The sequence below is a fragment of the Sinohyriopsis cumingii genome, chromosome 6, assembly GCF_028554795.1.
Source record: "Sinohyriopsis cumingii isolate HCF-2022 chromosome 6, ASM2855479v2, whole genome shotgun sequence".
Lineage (NCBI taxonomy): Eukaryota > Metazoa > Mollusca > Bivalvia > Unionida > Unionidae > Sinohyriopsis > Sinohyriopsis cumingii.
In genome coordinates, this window is record NC_142966.1 from 69,433,698 (window position 1) to 69,457,649 (window position 23,952).

General features: G+C 35.9%; 1 pseudogene across 1 annotated transcript in view; it reads right to left on the reverse strand.

Moving 5' to 3' along the window:
* LOC149797146 (uncharacterized) overlaps positions 1–21,068 on the reverse strand; it is a 39,516-nt pseudogene extending 18,448 nt beyond the window's left edge. The window contains exons 1-7 of the transcript XR_016421634.1: positions 20,829–21,068; positions 12,059–12,473; positions 10,800–10,851; positions 6,863–7,333; positions 4,419–6,617; positions 3,614–3,789; positions 1,465–1,546 (exon numbers count right to left, since the gene is read on the reverse strand). The product of XR_016421634.1 is annotated as an uncharacterized LOC149797146 (transcript). The remainder of the gene's footprint in view (positions 1–1,464; positions 1,547–3,613; positions 3,790–4,418; positions 6,618–6,862; positions 7,334–10,799; positions 10,852–12,058; positions 12,474–20,828) is intronic.
* Between the last annotated feature and the right edge of the window lie 2,884 nt (positions 21,069–23,952).

Sequence of the window (23,952 nt, forward strand, 5' to 3'; positions counted from 1 at the left end):
GAAAGAGTCTCAAAGAAGATCCAGAGATTCTAAGCAAATGGACGGAATACTGTTCAGAGCTTTACAGCCAAGAGACTTCTGGAGACCAAGCTGTTATAAACTTCCCAATGACCACAACAGATTTTTGACCATTCGAAGAGGGGAAGAAGTAGAGGCTGCAGTAAAGGCTCTGAAGAAAGGTAAGTCAGCTAAGGTAGACAAAATACCAGCAGAACCTGTTCAAGCAGTATAATTATTCGTGATAGATGTCTTCATAACGATCTGCAACAAAATCTAGCAAACAGGAGAATGGCCCACCCAATGGATCCAGTCTCTGATTATCACTCTTTCCAAGAAAGGGAATCTGCAGGTGTATCAGAACTATTGAATAATCATCCTCAAAAGTCACCCAAGCAAAGGTATGCTTACAATCATCTTCAAGAGAATGAAAACCCAATCATAGCACATTATTGCTGAAGAACAGGTGGTTTTCAGAGCAGTACGTTGTACTATAGAACATATCTTCACTCAGAATCCTCTTCTTAAAGTTTCTGCAGTATCAACAGGACCTCTATCATGTCTTCGTTGTCTTTAAGAAGATCTTCGACAGGATATGGTATGCAGCCGTGTAGGCCACAGTGCGATATACAAGATCAACACAAAACCAATCAGCACTATAGTAAACCCGTGTGAAAAAGCGACTAGCTCATTTATTGTCAATGGCAACATCAGAGATTGGTTCAGTACAAAAGTCAAAGTCAGACAGGGGTGCCTTCTCTCACCGGATCTCTTCAGGATCTACCTGGAACGGAGCATGTCTGATGCCTAGGAAGACCATTAGGGCAGTGTTAGTGGTTGACGCAGAACAATAACCAACACGCACTTTGCCGATGATATCGATGGCTGAGAACGAGATGAACAATAAGTGGAAACTTTAGTAAACAATCTCAACCAAGCATCAATGAGGTATGGAATGGATAACAGTTCAATTTACGGTATATGCAGGTAATCAAGCAAGCAAGGAAATAAGAGTAAATGGACAGAAGCGCTAGGCACAATGACAAATTTCCAGTATTTTGGTGCTATAACCTCTGATGAAGGTTAAAAACCTGATGCCCATTCCAGGATTTAGTAGACAACACCTGCACTGGCTAGGCTGAAGACTATTTGGAAGGACATAAACATAAAAGTGCCAACAGCAGTCGAAAACAGGGCAAGATGGAACGATTGTCGCAAAGTCTTCAGTGATGCCCCTACGTTAAGCCAGGTTAAGGGGAGAAAAGACAAAAAATAAATAAATATATATATATATATTCTTTCTCCAGAGTGGATAAGATTTAAGGAACAATAATGATATTTAACAATTGTCGCTACTAATGTTTGCTACTGGTACATGTCTACACTGTTCTTCGAATCGCCAGATTATAATGCCAAGTTTGGCATTGTACGATGTACACTCCATTGGTCATCCGATTCTGGCCTTACCCTCATTTCTGGCAACTGAAGTAGTTTCTTCGCGTTCATTTTGGTTGACATTGTTTTCTCCACCACTGTTCTTTGATACTTCCTGAAAACACAAAATGCAATTGACCTGTATCAAATGTAATTAAAATTCATATGAAATTTGTTTGAAATAAAGGAAAATTTCAACTACTGCTTTTTACACGTTGATTCTGGAAATATTTGTCTAAAATGTCATTAGCAAAAGTAAGTGAACTATGACCCATTTTGATTTTCGTTGTTACGGTGGGTTTTCACGTCTTCGTCACAATATCAGCGGGTAATATTAAAGTTCTTGTTTTGGTGTTGTTGTTGCAACTGCTCAGGTAGCGTTTCATTTGTCATTTAGCACGGAGTTTTCGTGCACCTAGACTTAAATGTTGAGCCTCAACATTTCCGTTTATTTACAGGTTATCTACAAGCATGGCTTCAAATGCAATAAAGCCATTCAAAATTATATTTATGTTGTTGTTCACCTTATTTTCTCAAAATAAACGAATAAAACTACCTCTTGATGCAAATTATCGTTATTATTATTAGTATTGCTCCTGCTAGTAGTTTTGCTGCCGCTGCTGTGTTGTAGATGAAGACTTTCTTCATCGGCTAAAGGGAGTTCATACATACAAATACCGCCATTACTATTTGTACATGAACTAAACATTATCTGATGTGTTAGTTTAAGTTTATAAAACTCATAACATGCGATGATGAAAATTTATTTGGTCTGGATATAAAATGTTGTTGTTACATTTTATATTTTTTAATTGTATTTATTAAAACAATGCACTTCTTCCTAAAACGTGTTTTCTATGTGACTTTTAACATTCTGGTAATCAGATAATTAAAACGGGAAGGCAGCCAATTGTAATTAATGAGCAGATAATTAAAACGAGAAGGCCGCCAAGTGTAATTAGTGAGTATGTAATTAAAACGAGAAGGTCGCCAAATGTAGTTAGTGAGTATATAATTAAAACGAGAAGGCCGCCAAGTGTAATTAGTGAGTATGTAATTAAAACGAGAAGGTCGCCAAATGTAGCTAGTGAGTATATAATTAAAACGAGAAGGCCGCCAAGTGTAATTAGTGAGTATGTAATTAAAACGAGAAGGTCGCCAAATGTAGTTAGTGAGTATATAATTAAAACGAGAAGGCCGCCAAGTGTAATTAGTGAGTATATAATTAAAACGAGAAGGCCGCCAAGTGTAATTATTGAGTAGATACTTAAAACGAGAAGGTCGCCAAATGTAGTTAGTGAGCAGATAATTAAAACGAGAAGGCCGCCAAGTGTAATTAGTGAGTATGTAATTAAAACGTGAAGGCCGCCAAGTGTAATCAGTGATCAGATAATTAAAACGAGAAGGTCGCCAAATGTAATTAGTGAGCAGATAATTAAAACGAGAAGGCCGCCAAGTGTAATTAGTGAGTATGTAATTAAAACGTGAAGGCCGCCAAGTGTAATCAGTGATCAGATAATTACAAAGAGAAGGCCGCCAAGTGTAATTAGTGAGTATATAATTAAAACGTGAAGGCCGCCAAGTGTAATCAGTGAGCAGATAATTAAAACGAGAAAGCCTCCAAGTGTGGTTAGTGAGCAGATAATTAAAACGAGAAGGCCGCCAAGTGTAATTAGTGAGTAGATACTTAAAACGAGAAGGTCGCCAAGTGTAATTATTGAGCAGATAATTAAAACGAAAAGGCTGTCAAGTCTAATTAGTGAGAGGATAATTAAAACGAGAAGGCCGCCAAGTGTAATTAGTGAGCAGATAATTAAAGGAAGAAAGCCGCCTAGTGTAATTAGTGAGTAGATAATTAAAACGAGAAAGCCGCCAAGTGTAACTAGTGAGAACATTTGAGGCAGCACTAATTTAATGGAATATAAGTGGATAGCACATCATAATTTTCCAATGCACTTGAAATCTTATCCAAACAATTTATACGAATACATTTGTGTATTTTTTATAGCGTCAAGAAAATATTGCAAGGTGAGCATATTTGAAAATATCCCTTACAGATATTTCGGTAATATTTTTAATGATAAAGTGGCAAATGTAGTTTAGTTACATGCGAAAAGAGACTAATGGATACCGTTTAGAGAGTTAGTGAATTACTAGTCAGTTCAAATGCAACATGTCTTACACTCTTAGCTATTTCCACCGCCATTTGTACCAGAGAGACAAACTCCTCCCCTTTCATCTTGAGTACATATATACATGATGGTGACCATCGGGCATGTTCAATCCATGGATCATCTTCACTCATCCAATGTCGCAATCCAACACCGCAGTGAAAACAACGTACACAATCACCAGACCCTAAAACAAAACAAGCAATACAAAATATTGGAAGAAAGATGTCCCGTTCATTATTGCGTCAAACGTGAAAACCTCATTTATGCGTCAGGCTCTGGGAGACTAGATTCAATTAAACATGGTATCCGATGAATTAAGCATGCATTCATATACACTTAACTCCATGAAGCTTAAATATTATCACCCCTAAACGGACGGCATCTAATCAAAATATGAAGAACGCTTCAGTAGTGTTAAAATGTATGTGTTGTCTCTGGAAAATAATACGTGTACATACATTACAACCTTGAAGACTCTATAATTTTCTTCTATAATCATCTCTGGATTTAAAGGGCCACATGACAACTGATTTATGACTTTTCTTATAATGTTCCATCTATGAAGAGTAGAGTGCTGACTTATTTGCATCCCGACGTTGCTAATAATGAGTTATCATTACCTGCTCACGCGGTGTAAAAACTGATGTATATTGTAGGATTTGGTGTCAAATCAATGTATCAATAGAATTAGAATAATACGTGTCTTTATAGATGTTTTCAATTTAAAAAAATAAGATAATAGCCATGACAGTCTCTAACATCTTATTATAATAAAATATTCTGAAAAAATTAGATTGTATTTCTAGAAATTACCGGCATAGTAGAATCCACATTCTGCCATTTCTTCTGGTTTCTGTTTAAGTTCTGCTGGCCATCCATGGAAGGATTTTATCCTGGTGTTCTTTACTGCATACAGTAGATATTTGGGTGGTGGATCTTGCACGGAGTCAGAGTGGGGATCAATTGTTTGTCCATTGTCTACTACATTTTGTTCGCCTGTCACATCCAGCTGATTTAAGGATGAGACTTTCTTTGTGGCTGACATATGTTGATGCATATTTGAAATGTTTACCCGATGTTCTTCGTTCGATGGAAGCAACACGGATGAATCGCATTGTGCTACATTGGATTGGTTTGATCCATTGGATCTTTGGATGCCATAACGTCCGAATGTCTGTGATGCTGCTGAAGTGGGTCTCTTTATTGGAATATTCACCGAACTATTATTTGTGAAGAAACTACAGTCTGGTGACATTTTCTGGTGGACTGAAATGGGAATGTCTCCATCAACCCAATTATCTATGCGAATTGCACAACAATAGCAGATCAATTGAGTATTGTTTCCAGCATAATAAAATCCAGCTGCTACTAGTCTTACAGCAAACGGTTTGTTCTCTCTTGGGTAGTTTCTCATTGTGCAAAGTCGAAGAATCTCATACTTCATTGTAATGTATGGTGAGAGTATATCATCAGATGCCAGTTTTTTCAATATTTCTCCAAGGTCTTCGTGCTCCATGGTACAAGGACTTGCATCTTGTTGCGTCTGTAAATACTCGCCAGAAAAGAAAGCAACAATCACTTCTCGATGGACTTGTGGCTGAGGGAGCTCTTGCAAAGTTAGCCATATAATTTGTCTGAGACTGTGTTTCTTTAGTCTCCGAAGGTCAATTTCTTCTCTGTTTCCGTTACTACAACTGCCACTTGGATTCTGCGATTGTAATTTTTTATCATCTAGGTAGACACGTGACTGTCTGGTATCTTCATAGCATTTGTCATTTTCCATTGCACTGAAGGTTATGCCTGGCACAAAAACTACTATTTTATCTAACATTCTTGTGCTTTTATCCGTTGATGTGCAGCGTGCTTTCATAGTCTGATCTTTTTTCTTTATATCGCTTACCTTATGTTTTGAGGAGTGATTCAAAGGATCGTCTTTGACTCTTTCTTGACCTACGGTTAATGGTGGCTTTGATATCACATCAAGTACAGAAAGGACTGTCACAAAACCCTCCAGATTCATCCGTGTACCCTCACATGATATCGCCAGTAGCTGTATATTGGCATTATGATCATCGATGTGAAACATCATGCAACAGTATCCCTTATATTCTTGCATAGAAAAAGAATGAGGAAACATCTTGTGGCACGCAAATTCCTGCGCAATGTCAGATGTTAAAAATGAAACGCAAATAGCAATCAATTCACCGTCTTGTCGGTATTCATTCATTGCCTCAAGAAAATATTTCATTGTGTTGTAAAGAACGCACTTAGTTGTCATTCCTTTCCACTCTAAACATGATGATTTTGGGTGGATAGCACCAAGGAGTTCTTGGCCTGTTTCATGAACAACGCTCGTAGCTGTTATTCCTTTGGACACCGCATATATACAAATATCCAGTTTTATAATTTTCCACAGTTTTCTGCATTTCCCTTGATTGTTTCCTTTGTTTACAAAAATATGATCCTCTACAAGCAGAGTGTATAGACAATGCATAGAAAAGTCTGGCACAGAAACTTTAATTTTCTGCATAAATACGACGTCTTTTTGAAAAATGTTCGCTCGCGTATCAAGCATACAATCAAATTTCTGTCCTGTACCCTGAACACATTCTTCTAAACTGTCTGACCCTTCTTTCATGCTTTTGGTATTCAAGTAAACTGTGTGTGAAAGCGATCTGTATTCACTGTAAGTGAAAACAACAGCCAGCAATGATGGTTGTCTACATGTAATCCAGCAATACATAGTTTCCACAGACGGATCGTTTCCAGCCATACAATTATACCTATCAAATTGTTTAATTTCCATGGCAGATGTCTTTACTACAGCTTCCATGGCGATCTCTGCAGGATTTATGGGCAATACAGTTTCACAATTTGTCATTTCATATGCATCTTTTAAGCAATTTGTAAAAGATGTGATGACTGTAACGTACCCTAGCTCAATATACGGCATATACAGGTAATCAGGCAATATCCTTCGCAGTGGTGTAATTTCGTCCACACAAGTTTGTCCTTAAAAAGAAAATTTTACTGCCGTACCAAAATCGTGTCTCACAGTTAATATACTTCGATTTTGTACCTTGCAATTTATTCTTGTATCCTTTTTGACCGTGTCGTTATTTACTTCCGTTATAAGCCAGATTAGTTCTTAAAGGTTAATACAGTAACATGATCTTCGTATATTTGTATGATTGGTTTTTCAACTGTTTTGAATCTTATATAGCTTGCATGACAGAATGTCAATTGAATCACATCACCTTTTTGAAAAATGTTCGCTCGCGTATCAAGCATACAATCAAATTTCTGTCCTGTACCCTGAACACATTCTTCTAAACTGTCTGACCCTTCTTTCATGCTTTTGGTATTCAAGTAAACTGTGTGTGAAAGCGATCTGTATTCACTGTAAGTGAAAACAACAGCCAGCAATGATGGTTGTCTACATGTAATCCAGCAATACATAGTTTCCACAGACGGATCGTTTCCAGCCATACAATTATACCTATCAAATTGTTTAATTTCCATGGCAGATGTCTTTACTACAGCTTCCATGGCGATCTCTGCAGGATTTATGGGCAATACAGTTTCACAATTTGTCATTTCATATGCATCTTTTAAGCAATTTGTAAAAGATGTGATGACTGTAACGTACCCTAGCTCAATATACGGCATATACAGGTAATCAGGCAATATCCTTCGCAGTGGTGTAATTTCGTCCACACAAGTTTGTCCTTAAAAAGAAAATTTTACTGCCGTACCAAAATCGTGTCTCACAGTTAATATACTTCGATTTTGTACCTTGCAATTTATTCTTGTATCCTTTTTGACCGTGTCGTTATTTACTTCCGTTATAAGCCAGATTAGTTCTTAAAGGTTAATACAGTAACATGATCTTCGTATATTTGTATGATTGGTTTTTCAACTGTTTTGAATCTTATATAGCTTGCATGACAGAATGTCAATTGAATCACATCACCTTTTTCTATTCAGATGCTTGCAAATTCTTGTTTTCGATTAACGCCTATGAATATCAAGGAACCATTATATGGCTCTTAATTTTCTTCTAAATCGTGCTTAAAAATATGGGACGTAGTCGCACTTGCAATTGTTCCTTAACGATGAGAAAAGTGTAAAATTCATATATCAAGCAAACAAGTGCAATTCAAAATACGTTGCTCTTACCGTATAAAATATAAAAGTTTATTTTAAAAGTAGTACATGAAGAAAAATAAATGATTCTCGAAAACAAACGTGATATTGGATATATTTGACAAAGAAATCAACGTGGCTTGAGCGCGAATAATCATGCAACCACAAATACGGCTAGATGATTACTAAAATGGATTTTAATTAATTTTCGATGTCCGGATCAATGTAATTTAAATCTAGAGAGAATTGGCGTCACAACTATCCACACCATGTCATATTGAACTCCACCCCAATTCTCCCTTAGGCAGCTGCATTCCGGACCCAAAACGTTTGATGTCATAATTTCATTCCTTTAATAAATAATACTAAATATGATCTACCTAATCCTTTCGATGGAGATGTATTCAGGTATTAAGAATCCATGTTACCTATACAAAACTGACCCTAAGCCTATACCGCTCCTCCATTAGGGAAGGTTGGTGGAGTTGCACCTAACATCCCCAAACCCTCAGTGTTCTCTAAAGATCATCGTGAATGATGATATTCACCAGCATCATTTTCTCTCAGTCAGGGCAGATGGTTTGGATTTCAGGGAACAAACAGAATAAAGTGACGGACGAACAGGCATAATAACACATGTACGAATAGAACCATTCCGATATTTTCGTTAAGAAAGTGCCAATGAATGTGAATCAGACTTGCATTTTTGACACTTTACGTGTCAACCAACCGAAACCTTTTTTTCGCAGAATGTATTTTTGACAGGATTATTAATAATATTTTACCAGCAGAGACTGGTAATTATTTTATAACTTTTCTACAATGTGGCAATAATAAAAGACATCTTCGAGTTTATTTAGCTCAAGACTGTTCGCTGATTTGAAATTTACACAAAGTTTTCCCTGTTGACAGGTAACAGATCCACATACTTACATTTTATAAAATATCAGTAGTTAATCATTTTTATATTCTTTAATTTTAATCTGACTTGTTTAGGTGGAACAATCACATCAAGAGCTGTTGTAAATATTCCCGTAAATTCAATGCATGCAGCACTAATATCAACAAAGCAAAAGAACTCGTGTCAATAAATCTGAAGCAAGTTTGTAACAACGTTTCTTACTGTAATTCTCCTAAATTCAAATTTGACTGCGTTGTGCTTCATGGCCTGCGATTTAACTTATTTTAGTGCTCAAGGTAATAAACATCTCACTAACGCCTTTTGTGATTGTCCCAGAATGCTAGGATATGGCGTGTGTTATTATATCAAATGTGATTTAATAATATTGAAGCTAATATGGTAACTCTCGTAAATTCCTTGATAATTTGACTTAACCCAAACGTTTTTAGGATTTGTACATTTTTTTTATTCTCTTGACATTGTATTTAGAAAAAATATGGAAGTCACTACAATTATTTAATAATCTGGTATAATATTTGAATATGGATTCCATCAAATATTTCAGGAAAAGCATTCTACTTTGGTGGTCAATACAGTAACAAAATGTTTGCTAAAGCCAAAGAGCTTCCAAATCATCCGATTGCACATCTAGCTTTGTATTAAAAGCTATGCTGCCCCTTGTGTATGTACATTTACAACAAGCACTTTTATTCATATCTTTCCTAATGACAAATTTGCTTGCAACTATAATTCCATTTTCAGTAACATGATCATTGATCCATATCCGATTATGAGTAGAACTGAATTATTAGATTTTACAGCAAATGTACTTATATAAGACAGCTAGGAAAGAAGTGATCTAGTAGAGACACCTACAAAATGTATGCGTTTCTGCTGGTAACAACATATTCTATGAAGCTGCCAGGAACGGCCTGAATGGAATGGAGTTTGCCGTAACCCCCTAGGAATCTTGAAGATCGTTCTTGGAAAATGTTGGCAATTGGTTGAATATTCATACTAATAAAAGGAGTTGTCGAAGACAAGATGATCGTATTGAGCGTGTGGTATGTATCCAGTGTGTTCGGTATGAGTCTATAAATCACACAGGTCTCAGCTGTCTGCTTTGCTTCAATATGTAATACCTGAACCAAAATAGACGGGCGCAAATTTGCATTGCCTTCATTTGGTTGGACAAGGTTAAGATTTATATTACCACAGTTTAGGAGACAGAATATAAGAAATATGATTCTTTATCAGTATTATCTGGGCCCTATTAGTGCATAGTTGTCCTATATTTTACCACCTATATCAATCAGAGCATCATTAATAAACAAAACATTCAAACGTGGGGACATCTTTTAGAACGTAAATTGTTACTTGCAATAATGAGTGGAGATGTAACTAAGATGCCACAAAAGCTTGTATATCCAAAATATCCAGACTCATTATGATTCAAACCCTTTAAAAGAAAATCACATAAGAGAGCTACTAGAGGGCTGACACTGCTGTCTGCCATCACGGTCACTATTTAACGAAAAATACATTGTCCGTTGGATCTTTAAAAATCAACAAATAATATTATTCTCCTAACAAAAGTTAAATCGTTGCTATAAGTTTATGCGTCAAAATCCTTGCTAGTTCGATGTTTAATAATTTCAGTATATAACTTATAGCCGACATGTTACCCTTTATCTTCCTTACCTTTGTATTCAACTGAAAACAAAATAAGCAAATTTGCAATGAAACGTTTAACGTAAATTGTATATGGCACTTTCTATCCCACGACATCAAAATCTGAGATCTTATCCATGTTCTGTGAAAATTTACCTTAGAGTTATAAGCTGACTGTCAATGACAACATAAAATTAACCTCAACAAGGGGTTTACAACCAAATTTATTGCGTCGAGGGCATGTATTTAGATTACGTATGTGTTATCAAATTCGCATATTTCCCCACTTCCCACTGCACTAGCATTATAAATGAAAAAATTATTTACTATTCACATTATCACTTGAAATAGACACAATCATCTAAAATTATTGCCTTACTTTATTTTAAGTTATTCTCTCCAAACAAATATCGTAACCTAGTTATATTTTTGTATTAACAAGTCCCACTGTCTTCTCTTTATGTAATGGTACTCACCATCACCGCTTGCGGATCTTCCAGTATTTTGGTGGCAAAGCGAAAAACATATCTGTGTGTAAAAAGAGAAACGGTTAAGACTCTGCGACGTAAGATTCGGTTTGATGACAATTATTGTGCATTAATTCTGCGTATAATGTAACCTTTGATCAATTTACGATACCTAAGTTTATAAAGAACTTCCTTTATTTAATATATCGTCTGTCTATGATTTATTACTGGTATCTTTATAATATACATTCTACTTACGAAAATTCACAAACTTGTAGTTTCATGCATTTAACAGTAAGTACAAGTTACATGTAAGAAAAACGCATACAAGTTCTACTAATATCAGAACTAAACGCATACAACCGTTACATATTATATAACTAAGCGTCATGGTTAAATGTGTTAATCTTTAAATTAGTAAAGATTGCATGCGTAATTATTTGAAATTAGTGATGATCAGTATGGAACTTGCAATTCTGGATTTTATATTTTAAAAAATTTGAACTTAATTATTCTAACTTTATTTGCAGAAAAATTACATATTTTTCAAGTTATGGTATATTTAATTTGGGTTTTACGTTTCCAACTAAAATATGTCTGAATAAAGGAATGAAAATGAAACAAAAATAAAAAACTTGCTTGAATTTCAAATAGATGTACTTCAGTAACTTAGCTTCAATGAAATTATAATCAGAAAGCATTCAACAGATCTTATTGTTTGTATCTCTCCACATCTATGCCAAATATGAATGATATCAAATGCCTGTAAGCACAATTTTCATTTTCTTCTTCGGAGTAAAAACTTGTGTTATTGTTGTACTCTGTCAGTTTGTGGTTATGGCGCTTGAACTCTGATGTCGTATTTTATCAGTGATTTAATGATAGCCACAAAGATATCAGATTTGCAAGGAGAGCTAATTTAATCATTAAAATATTTCTATAATTCTGGAATTCAAATTACAATATACTGTAATTACAACAGGTATAATGTCATAACAACACACCTTTCAGAATGTTCTTAGATTTGAGTTTCTACAACTCAGTGAAGCATATATATTCCAATCCAAAATTGTAAATGTTAGTGTTTTAACTTAGGCTTGAGCCTCATGCTTCTAAAAACAATTCAGGAATACTGCGCCTTATGAGAATAACAGTAATTATGTTTGGGTCCATGTGTCAATTTTATTAAAGTCGAGATTATCGTAAATTCCAGATGATCAATATAAATGATTATCGACGATTTACTTTATTGTCCTCTATAAACTTACATCGTCCTGCGACAGTTCCGTACATTGTTCGGCAATTTTGCTATTGCAGTAAGTGCAGTCATTTATAAAGGCTTGGATATCAACTGAGGCCAATTCCCTGCTTGTGGCATGCTGCACCGTTGGTATGGACAGCTTAGAACATTCCCATGGACTGAATGCATCAGACGAAATTTCACCAATTTTCCGAACTGTTTTCGGGAAAGTGTAAGACGTGGAATGTTTGTCCATAAAACACATTTTGAAGGTCGTTTGGCTCTTACGGTATTTTCAAACGGAGTGTTCCCTACAGAAAGAGCATGCCAAAATGGACCTAGACCCGGCTACAATGTTCACTGTTTACATACTTTAAATCAAGATATGAATCAGATTTTTGAGAAAAAAATGCGTCACTTGCATCGAATAGTGTGCTGGTAGTCTGCAAAAGAAAACATTCTTGAATGCCATTTGTGAAAATGCTATCTCTTTTTTAGAAGATAACTGATACAAATTTAATAGTGAAAATCGCAGATGATGTTTATATAATATCGCATTACTGAACGTTTCTCTGAACAAAAGATAATCTCATCGCCGCTTATTGCTGGAATAGAGAGACAAAGTCAGTGCAAACCTGTAGATAGAATCTCGAAATATTTAGTAAAAAGGGGAAAATCAGTGCACGGTCTTTAAACTTTGATCCACTTTTTGTCTTGTTCTGAAAATAAAAATGTCATGTTGCTTTGAAACTTTTTTATGAAAAGCTTCTGATAGTGTCAAAACGTAGCAAACAACTCTTTCACAATGTAATACTTTCACGATTTAACATAAGGCAGTCTCTACAAGCAAAGTAATTTACTATGCAATGACGTCACTTCAAATGATTTAATACACTTTAAGAGGAGACAGGAGGCGTAAATTGGAAAATCGGTTATAAGATATGTTCTAGTGAAAATATCACATGCACAGTTTAAAAACTATGGCAAAAAGGACTAAGTTAATTCTTTGAGAATCTATATCCTGCAAAAGAGGTCACAGGGCGTCTGATATTACTTACCTGTCCCATACAGGTCGAGGAATTCTCTAGTTGCAAACAAAGAGAAATAAATTGTTAGAAATGAAGTATTAGTATCCTTTTTATGGTAACTTACAGATAAACATGAGTTGTGTGTGTGTGTGTGTGAGTGTGTGTGTGTGCATATATATTGACATTTGGCAAACACTGCCCTGACAGTTTGTTTAAACCCTGTTATTGATATACGTCCAAGAATTTCTGACATCGGAAGTGAACAGCGTTAACAAAAATTGATTTTTATCTGGCGAGATTGTTTAAATTACGTACATATTTTTAACAAGTACGGATCAGTACCAAAGGTAGATATTTTCGCTCACGTTTTTGTTCAGAATCACGACAGAAAAGACAATTTCTGTATTTGCTAATCAATATATTCACGCAAGTGGGTATGCTAATATTTTGGTACAAAAATAATAACTACATACCAAATAAAGAATTAATAATCTTTATGTCACATTAAATATCTGGTCAATTAAAAATAATTTCAAAAGAGTTTTGTATATTCAATTCATATGTGTTTATGTATCATTTATAATACGTTCGATATGAAGAGCAATACTTAGCCCCAATTGTATCCGTTTGTAACCCATCAATTAATTACAGAGGAAGTTTAACATTTTGACAGATGATAATTATATAAAGATGTCGTTAATATTGCACGAATATTACACGAAGCCATCTGAGCGTCATTTTCAGCAGATCGATTCCATGCCAGCTATTAACAGCAGAAGTCTGATATATGATTGATTATTTTCCTTAAAAGGCGGATTGACTTTTCTGCTTTTCGCCACAGTAGCTTTAATCTTTGCCATTTTAATCCAAAAATCAACAAGCATATTTCCCATCGGCAAATGCAAGCACTACATACACTTTGAACAAGATACGTCGTCTGGATCTATATTTATTAGTTCTACAACATTTTTCTTCTTTCATTCAAAGTGGCCTTAACACGTCAACAACTCTTCACCTATTCTTACTCATTGTACAAGTCATCCAAAATCTTTGGTGTAGGTACAAGACATGAAATGCTTTTACAGAATCATTCTACTACAGTAAACTTGAACTTCGATCCTTTGATTCCCAAATCAATGGACTCCATTCTTAAAACAACCGTAAGCCGTCTGCAATTTTTGGCTTACGTCTGTATCGCAGAACTAATGAAAACATTTTTTCTTTCAGTCATAGAGACATTGACAACAACCTCAACTAGCTCCTTAAGTTCAAAGTATCCACGAAGATCTTTGAACTCTAAATCAGCAAGCTTTTCCGAAACGCTAAGTGTAGGCGCTCCAAACAATTTAGTTAGGGTGGGTGATATAACGAAAATTATAATGAAAAAGTAATTCATCTTCTTTAAGTAAAAGTGTTTTAACTTAGATCTGATTCACCTAAACTCATTAGGTTTCTTTTTCGCCCAACTTGTAAGTGATCCACAAACTTTGCTTAAAGTATAAAATCGAACCTTTAACTTTAAATGAAGATATTTTTAGACCTTTCGTCCCTGAAATCGACAGGCTTCTGCCCTATTCAAATGAAGGTAATCCCCAATGTTTGATATAGGTCTGTCATAAAGAACTAATATTAGCGTGCGGAAACTATTTTTTTCTTTGACCTTGATATTTAACTTCGAAATCGATCTTATCTTTCCTTGCCCAATCCCAAACGTTTAGTATGTAGATGTTTGAGAACTCAAGTTAATGTGCATAAACTAAATTGAACAAAATTGGACGAACTAACCCTTAAACTTCAGATTCAAATTGTAATTGACCTTCCAATTTTCCATGTTATTGGTTGGTTTAGGTCTGTGACGTAGAATGAATTAATATTATTGTACATACACTATTTATCTGCTTTCCATCACAATGACCATTACCGCTAAGCTTTTGATCCCAGTTTTAAAAGAGTTTTTCCATACTCCAAATGGAAGTCGTCCATATAGTTTGGTTCAAGTTTTTGATGCACAACATAAGATAGTATGCAGGCCATTTTTTCTTTCAGTCACAGACCTTTCCATTGGACCTTTAAATTCATTGACATTTTAGTTAAGTTATGTGTAACTATTTGTATGGTGGCAAAGCTATTGTCCTTTAACAGTTACAGTGATCTTTTGACTGCGGTGGACCTGCTTCTTCCTTTCCCAAAGTCCATGTCATCCACAATGTGTGTGGTGCAGAACTTATCGTATAGCGTGGAAACCTATTTTTCTTCTATGACTCACAGTGACCATGATATTTGATATATGACGAAGTCGGTTAAGATTCTTCCTTGCCCCAAGTAAAGCAATCCACAAAGCTTAGTAGGTACATATTGGAAAGATTATTGTGCGGAAACTAAATCTGTAACAGATGAACGGTCATACGAACGAACACATACTATAATATGATCTGTTATACGGCAGATATAGAAAAAAGTAGTACGTGCTAATAATGTCATGTTCCTGTGTGCTTCATATTAAACTTTTTGTAAACTTTGGCATTGGAAAAAATACTATATTTTTAATCTAAGTTACTTACCTCGCAAAATTTTGAGGGCGCAACTGTAAAACTTATTTATACCTGATTGCCGTGAAACCCACCTAATCATTACAAACTCTACAGACAAAAGGTTTATTACAGTACGTTCTATAAAGAGTTGCTACTAAATCATGTCATATTTTCGACAGTCAGTCTGAGAATGAAGAGACAAAACTGAAAGCATACATATAATGATGTGGAAGCAATATTGTTGTTAGAGAAGTCACACAAAACAAAATTGCCAGTATATGCTAATAAAATTAAGTTTAATCAAAATGTCCCAGTCGTTGTGGAGAACAAGTCACACATTAATGGCATGCATTGCCATAGTCATCAAAGTGAGCACAAGTATTGCACTCAATTTCAAAATGTCATTCTTTATTAAAATACGTCTTCGGAGAAGTGTAATGGTTACAAAAATATCATCACAATCGTTTTCTTCTGTATTCCTAAATGAGAGTCTAACCACAGATTTTTGCATTTTCAGCCGGTGTTCAATTTTGTCCTCAGGCTGTTTTATGACAATTTGATCTCGTACCTTGGAAGCCTCTGTTTTTGTTATGATGACCAGCTTAGACAAAAGTTTGCGAAACCATGTCTAAACGAAACTTCCAAACAGATCTGACGACAATATGCTTAGAGAGATTTGTAGAAGATGTAAAAAATTATTTATGACTTGTTGCTATAGAAGCAGGAATGCTGCTAATATCAACCCAAAACCATTATTAATAAGCAAGTCTTTATAAATATTTTAAGCAAGTTTTTAAAACAATGATTCTGTTTAAAGACTAAAATAGCTTTTACATCTGGTTCTCACGCGCAAGCTACATCGCTGCTATTGGGGCTACTTAGAACACGTTATCACAGCAAACACTTCAACCAAGTTTAATCAGAATCAAGTTAGCGGACCCATGGAATAAGTCGAAAATAAATGTCCCACTAGATTATTACAGGTTATTCTAGATTCTAATAGTGGCAAAGGTTTTTTGAGAACATTGAGATAAACATTTCTTCCAATGAAATCAGACACCATTTGATAAAAAGCACCTGCACGTGACAATGCTCAAGCGTTGACTGCAGCACCAGATGCAAAACCTCTTCGGGATGGTTTCTATAATAGTGAAGTAGCATTCACCAATGTATCCACCCTAGTTACGTTTACCATCGAATATTATAGAACAAAATGGACACAACTGAGAATTTCTTGACATTTATTTAACATGGCCGTATTTTTTCGAGTGACAGGTATTCGACAAAGACGATCGTTAGATGTCAACGGTGCTGCCGTAATCGATCTGTTTTTAATAAAAATGGTGCCACACCACCAGAATGCACAATAGTCGGAGGGTTAAGTATTCCCGAGGGATAGGTTTTAATTATAATTCATGACAAAAAGAGTGATTGGTTAGAAGTGTTCGTGCGTGTCGCTCCTGCACGTAATGGTGAGACTGGACAAGGTCTGTCTATGGTGCAATTGAAATACGCGCTTGTCCTAATAATAGAAGAACTATGACAGACCCTTTTACCACCGTAAAATATAATCGAAGCAGAAAAACGTCTGGAAAATCTAATCCCCAGGAGAACTGCGTTGATTGTAAAATACAAATCCGCGAGTTTGATTGTACATGCTATTTGCGGGTTTGCTGCAGCAACAACTGTGGATCTTGGTATGACAAGAATCATGACAACACCCACCATTGTAGGTGCACCAGCTGGTATTATTATTGGACCTATATATATATAGTAACTCTTTCTCTTCTGGTGCGAGCAAATTAATCTCGATGCGAGTACGCGTCTATTCCGAATTGTTTGCGTCCACACAAAGAAGTCTAAATATCATCAGTAAATTGTAACTGGTGGCAACTGAGGATAAAATAATCTGTGCGGCAGAGTTGGAAACTTTGATGGCAGAAGTGGACAATCACAGATGAATCTGAGCGCAAATAACAAACCGTGCCGTTGAAAACTTACAAACAGTAAAAGCCGAGTAAAGAAATCTTCACACAGCGCATATATATTAAACGCTACCATAGACTTGCCTATGGAGTTCATCATCATCATCATCATCATCATCATCTCTCTCTCTCTCTCTCTCTCTCTCTCTCTCTCTCTAACACACACACACACACACACACACACACACACACACACACACACTCTCTTTCTCTATCTCTCTCTCTCTCTCTCACACACACACACACACACACACACACACACACACACACACACACACTGTCTTTGTAGTATTTTCGTTTCCACAATCACTGCAGACTAGAGTAATACGGAATTCAGTTTTTGTCACATTCGTTGCCCAGTGGAACAAAGACATCATTACGAGACTCTAATCCCCATGGCTGACATACTCACGTCACGTGTGTGTTTGTATCTGACGTTTCACATCCATCGGAACAAAGAAAGAGAATCACAGACAACGGCCAAAGTAGGGGACAACTATGTCATGGGGTTGGAGATGATACCGGATGTGCGAGGACCCATAGCATAATGAATGGGGCAAAAACATCAATCTCGTACTTCTCACAGCAACTCTTTCTTCTTGTGGCACTAAATTTTACTGACTTTCTGTTATGTGAAGTGTAGGCCGTCCACAAGGTTTGGTCCAGGAATGTTATGCAGAAGTAATGTGTTTGTTGCAGAAACTATCTTTCAGGATAGTTTTATTGATATCTGACATTTTAACTTCAGTATCAATAGACTTCCTTGTTCGTATATGTACAAGAAATATAAAGTGCTTCGTGAAGGTTCATGTTGGGAACGTCAATTGTGTGCGGGAACATTGTATTATCTTTCAGTTATAATGAGCTTGACCAAAATTGACAGCGTCTTCCGTTCTCCAAACTTAAACCATCCAAAGGTTAGGCCTAGGCTTGTTATGTAGAACTAATATTAATATGAGCACATCTCATCCTCTTCTTTCAGACTTAGCGACCTTGAACAGACAATGATTTAACAAAATTTCCAAGGGATTATTTCATACTCAGTGTGACAGCAATTTACAGAGTTTGGTTATGGTCAATTATGTGGAAACAATGTTATTGGGCAAAAACAATATTTGTTATATTAGTCATACTGACCTCGATTTTTGATCTTGTGACACTAAAATACACAAACAGTTCTCCTTAATATTCAGAGGAAAGCAGCTGCAAAGACTGGTCCACGTACACGATGTAGAACCAATGTTATTGTGGCGTCTTCTTTACGTTTCTTCATTAGTGTATGTGCAAGCTATAAGAAAACTTTAATAAAAGTACAAGTTCAAGCAGTGAACCTATTTCCGTCAACAATTTGTCTGCTTTTAGTCACAGCGACCTTAATCTTTGCCATTTTCACCCGAAAGTCATTAGGCATCTTTCATATCGTAAGTACACGCACTCCATGTATTTTGGACAGGAACGTTTTCTGAAACTAGAGTTATTAATATTTTAAAAAAAAATTGTCTACATTCATTCAAAGTTTTCTTAACTCTTGAACTTTCTCATGATGATCAATAAGCTTCATTCTTACTCAATGTGTAAGTCATCCAAAACTTTGGTGTAGACACATTGTTTTGCAGAACCAGTTTATGTTAACTACAGTAATCTTGACCTTTGACCATTTCATTCCCAAATTGATAAGCTCCTTCCTTAGCGCAACCGAAATTGATCCATAAAGTTTGTTATGGGTCTGTAACGTAGAACTAATGTAATTGTTCGGATACTATGTTCTACTTCTAGTAATGGTGACATTGAGCTGTGACAAGCTTTTGCCACATGTTCAAACCATCCGAAAAGATCATTGAGCTCCAAAATCAGAAAGCCTTTTCCTCGTGTTAAGCACATACACTCCAAGCAATTTGGTTGAGGTTCATAATAGATCTAAAGTCATAATGAAAAAGTCACTTGTCTTCCTTAAGTAGAAGTGTCTTTAACCTTGACCTGATTGGTCGAATCTCGTTTGGTTCCTTTCCAATCCAACTTGTAGGTGATGACCAACGTTTGGTTAAGGTACATAGCCGAGACTTCACGTTTAGTGAAGAAACCATTTCGACCTGTTGATCCTAAGACTGACAGGCTTCTGCATTATGTAAGCGAAATTCATCCTTAACGTTGGATGTGATGGAGAATTATATTAGTGTGCGAAAACTATTTTTCGTTAGACACAATAACTTTGATTTTTTACCTCGAAAACGATAGGACCATTCCTTCCACAATCCAAAACGTTTGGTATATAGAGCGTAGAGAATTCAAGTTCATGTGCATAAACACTATTGGTAACAGATGGGCAGACTGACCTTGAATTTCAGACCACAATTGCAATAGGTTTTCCAGTTTTCCACTTGCTAGCCATCTACAAGTTCAGGTTCAATTCTTTTACATAGAGCTAATTGTTGAAGTGTTCGTTACCATCTGTGATGAAATTAATGTTATTGTGAAATGAAAATTTTTCTGCTTTCAATTACAATGACCACAACCTCTGAGCTTTTGATCCCAATTGTACAGGAGTTTTCCATGTTTTAAGTGCAAACCGTCCACATCGTATGGTCTAGGTCTTTGACATACAACAACAGGTAGTGTGCATAAACTATTTTAATTTCTTCTTACAGTATTTGACTCAAAAATTGATGGATTCCTTCCGAACACCAAGTGCAAGTCATCCACGTTTTTGTTAAATTTCTTTTTATATTCTAGGTATCTTATGTGGAACTAATGCTCTTATGGCAAAAGCTATTTCCTTTGTAGTCACAGTGATCCTTTGACTCTGCGGTAGACAGGCTTATTTCCTACCGAAAGTTCAAGCAATCCATAAAGTTTAGTACGAGTATTTGATGAACTACTGTTATTGTGCAGTAATCGTTTTTCTTTTATGGTTACAGGGACTCCGATCTTTTGACCGTTGACAAAATCGATTACGGTTCTTCCCTACCTCAAGTGCTGGCTATCCACAAAACATGGTTGTATAGAGTGGACAAATCGGAAACTAAATTAGTAAGAGATGAATCGTTGTATGAAATGACGCAACCATAATACACTACGTTTTTGGCTTGGCAGGAATACAAAACAGTAATATATACTAATTTTGCCCTGTTATCGTGTCTTTCCTGTAAAGTTTTGTAACAAATGGCTTGGGAAGAATGTGTATGTTTTCAAATCTAAGAGTTAATTATAGCAGAAAAGTTATAATGTACAACTGCAAACTTATTTCATAATCTTACCTGCGCTTCACGTCACTTCAAAGTAACACAATATGTATTATTCTACGTCGGCGTTTATTTCTGGAAGCTTATTTAATTTATAAATCCTCACGGGCTGTTTTTAGATTTAACCGGAGCCAACATTCACTTACCCGTATTTTCGTAATTTTGCTGACGAGTCTCATTCAAATTTCATTCTGGATTCGAATGTTTCGGAGCTGAGTTAAACTTGTTTATGTACTCACTAGAGGAACGCGGTATTATCGGTATACTGCTTTACAGTGGTGTTTATTTTTGGTGGTACGTTCTACGGTACCGTTTCACTGTCATTATCTTAGTCATTTACGAGAGTATGTTAATGTGTAAATTACATGTATTCTTTTGTAAGACCGATATTCATCAACTGATTTTCAGGATAGCGGTTGTTTTCATTAATTTCACTCAATTTCTCTAGTCAGCCAAATATTGTTTCCTTTCTAGAGTCAGCGTGTTTAATACGCTAAAATATAGATCATAATATATTGCCCGAAATTTAGCGTGCCACTTAATTTTTCACATGTCTATCAATAGTGTAGTTAGCAAATTGTAGGCTTCATTGTTAACATTTTCTCTTTTTATGAACAATCTCTCTAATGTCAGATTAATGTCTTCTTACAGAATGTCCGTAATTGATTAGTCATCCCACATTAGTTAGAGTTTAAAAAGACACAACGATTAAAATAAACTTCATACAATTAGCAAATTCATCTACAATAAGGAACTGACCTAAAATTTGCCGAGGGTGGTTTGGCAGTTTTGAGTAGTGACCTTTTATTTTATTTTATCTCCAAATAATTTATTTTCTTCGAATCAACGTTTTAACATAATACGGTGTTTGTTTGCCGTAAAATATAGGAAGGTATTTTTTCCTGCTAGTTGAGATCTGGAAATTAAGAGAGAAAAAAATCCCAGACCTATGTGCCAGAAAATTAAGTGTTTGGTCCCGAATATAATACGGTTATCGTGATACGTTATTTTGTCATCAACATCAATTTAGACCTCGGGACGAAAACTGTGCCAATTTTGAGGACTATTTCTCTTGCACAGAAAACAAAGAAATGGAACAGGACGGCATTGGACAACACCTTCAAGTCTTTAAGGAGTAGTGCAAAATATGAAGTGTTATTGTTGGGTTTCCTTCTGTGTGCTAGTGTGTGTGTGTGTGTGTGTGTGTGTAAAGAATATTATCATACAATCTTACAAGTATGAGAATTTTTAGATCGACCCATTATGAGTCTCTCGACTGATCGTCGATCGATCTAAAGAGAGAAAGAGAGAGAGAGATATTGGTATAATCTTCTGGCTCTTCTCAACAAAAATAATGACTGTGTATCTCTTCCATAAACTTCCTAATCTGAATAGTATACCATCAGAAACAAACAAAAAATATTTTGATGTGCATATATGAGTTATATTTTCTATTTCGATATTACTGGTGATTTGCCCAGAACAACTTTTAGCTTCTCGGATGTAAACAAAGAGTTATTTTAGGACCGGCAAATTTTACCGAACTAGGTTATATTACCAGTCTCGTCGGTGTTCATCTCATGAGTCATATGCTTACAATTCAACATTCATGTGCATTCATCAGCATGGCTAACATCAGCGGTTGGATGCCTTTGATACACCGTATAGAACGGCCTACCAAATGCACGCGTGAAGAACCTAATTAAAACAGCTTACATAACGCATTTAGCGGTCGGATCACTACTGTCTATAAGTAATTATTTTACATTGATCATTCTTGTGTGAGCTTCTTTGTGCACAATCAATGAAGTATACGTAGATTGCTTTCGGATTTAGATCGTACTATATTTGAGGAACTGATTGACGATATTATTAGAAGCCTCGGAATTTCCTTTAGGAGTAATCTTCAACAGATCATCAATTAATATATTAATTAAGTTTTATGCGGCAAATTTCTGAACAACAACCAAGACAGCTGCACTCAATCCCGATAATCATCTATGTTTGGATAATTGACACAGCTAAAACAAGTGGCACTGAGTTAACTAGCCAAGAGCAATATATAAATGTATCTGTATATTCCTTTTCCATTCTTTGTTTAAGGTGCAATACTTTCAGTGGATATACAATGCTAACTACTGCGCTATATTTATATCTGGAATTTGTGGGACTTTCCATGCTATTTTTAGATGCCAGTGCATTATGCCATATATATATATATATATATATATATATATATATATATATATATATATATATATATATTGTTTACGTTCAAGTACGTTATTAATACATGTCGCCACAACTAGGTTAACATCATTTTATGGATTTCCTTGTGATATAAACTTTCAGATCAAACAATTTTGTTTTGAACTGTTTGCGCTTGTTCAAAAGTTTGATGTGTGTGTGTGTGTGTGTGTGGTGTGTGTGTGTGTGTGATTTCGATGTTCAACGTAGCTGTAAACAAATTTCAGTCATATCATCACGATGTCTGCAGTGTGGCAGTTTATGGTGATGTCGTCTCGCACTGGGGTATCATGCCGCAGATATGCAGGATCATGCCCTACCCAGTCATAGTATCTTTACAGCAGGCCGACCAGTCGTAACACTAGCCTCTTGATACCGAGCGCCTAGCGAGTCAGCTGTTAGTACCATTTTTAAATGTCTTTAGTATGACTCGGCCGGGGTTCGAACCCGCGACCTCCCGCATCCGATGTGGACGCTCTAACCACTAGGCCACAGGAGCGGTTTCAAACGTTTGTATGCCTATATGTTATAAGGAATGATTGGTTTCATGTTTATTCGTATCCACGCCAAGATGATGAATTGACTAGTACAATGACTACATTTCCGTAACCATCTTCCCTTGGCTGCCACCGTTCAGTTGGCCTAATGGTTAGGGCGTCCACTTCAGATGGTCGCGGGTTCGCGACAGAGTCGTACCAAAGACATAAACATGATATTGCAATGTTCTCAGCGTTAAAAGCTTAGTGTTAGGACTGGTCGGCCTGCTATCAGGATAATTTGATTGAGTGGTAATGATGCTACATGTATGCGGTATGATACCCCATTGCTCGACATGACTATAAACTGTCACACTGCAGACGTAGCGATATGACCGAATATTGGTTAAAGCTAC